The following is a 1,280-nucleotide window of genomic DNA, read 5'->3' as shown; positions in this document are numbered from 1 at the left end:
TTCTTACACTGGTTGTATCATTATACTAATACACATACACTACTTGTTCTTACACTGGTTGTATCATTATACTAATACACATACACTACTTGTTCTTACACTGGTTGTATTATTATACTAATACACATACACTACTTGTTGTTAAACTGGTTGTATTATTACACTAATACACATACACAACTTATTGTTACACTGGTTGTATTATTATACTAATACACATACACTACTTGTCCTTACACTGGTTGTATTATTATACTAATACACATACACTACTCGTCCTTACACTGGTTGTATTATTGCACTAACACACGTAAAGCAATTTGATTATAATGATTTAATTCATAAAGAGACACTATTTTATGCCAGTTGCATTTTTCTAGAAACGTTCTTTCGTTATGTCATGTTGTTCTTCATGTTTGTGTATTGATAAGACATAATCATACCGTTAAGAGCAAAGAACCTATAATGACCCCGCCACTGGGAACGAGAGTTAGAGACCTCTATGTTGTTAGACTTTGGATTCTTCCCGCAACTCATCAACAGTCTTCGTTCCATTTGATACTGCACTGGTAACTAAAAGAAGGGCATGTTTAGTCTGTCCTACCTGGGAAGACATTAACTTCTTCCAGGTTAAAGTTGACTAATCGGTTTTAGTAGCTAGCTTACTTCAAAATATATATATATGAAACGAAAGTGCCATCCACTACTTCAATGTGCCAAACACTATTCAACTGAAGAATAACAAGTGTGTTCTGGCAGACTGAACTGTAAAGAAAGAAGCTCGGAATCTTACACATGGAGTGGCACCGGGTACGTACCCATTTAAATTATTTTGGAGCTGTGTTTTCCGGGTTAAACTATTTCTATTCCTTAGGTGCCAAGTTAAAATATTTTTAGGTCTCTGTATACAGGTTTTAAACTATTTTGGTTCTCTGTATACTGGTTTTAAACTATTTTGGTTCTCTGTATACAGGTTTAAACTATTTTGGTTCTCTGTATACTGGTTTTAAACTATTTTGGTTCTCTGTATACAGGTTTAAACTATTTTAGTTTTCTGTGAACAAATTAAAGTTATTTTGGTTCACTGTATACAGGATTAAACTATTTTGGTTCTCTGTATACAGGTTTAAACTATTTTGGTTCTCTGTATACTGGTTTAAACTATTTTGGTTCTCTGTGTACAGGTTTAAACCATTTTAGTTTTCTGTGAACAAATTAAAGTTATTTTGGTTCTCTGTGTACAGGTTTAAACTATTTTGGTTCTCTGTGAACAAATTAAA

The 1,280-nt window shown here is 32.9% G+C and overlaps 1 long non-coding RNA gene across 1 annotated transcript in view; it reads left to right on the top strand.

Annotated features, from left to right (window-relative positions):
* The first annotated feature begins 514 nt into the window (after nucleotides 1-514).
* Nucleotides 515-1,280, top strand: part of LOC111089184 — a 4,981-nt gene continuing 4,215 nt past the window's right edge. Inside the window, exon 1 of the long non-coding RNA XR_002613494.1 lies at nucleotides 515-810. This is a non-coding gene — a long non-coding RNA (uncharacterized LOC111089184). The remainder of the gene's footprint in view (nucleotides 811-1,280) is intronic.

The sequence above is a fragment of the Limulus polyphemus genome, unplaced genomic scaffold (genome assembly GCF_000517525.1).
Source record: "Limulus polyphemus unplaced genomic scaffold, Limulus_polyphemus-2.1.2 Scaffold5479, whole genome shotgun sequence".
Taxonomy (NCBI): domain Eukaryota; kingdom Metazoa; phylum Arthropoda; class Merostomata; order Xiphosura; family Limulidae; genus Limulus; species Limulus polyphemus.
Note: the sequence above shows the minus strand (reverse complement) of the source record. Positions and strands in the feature narration are given on the sequence as shown.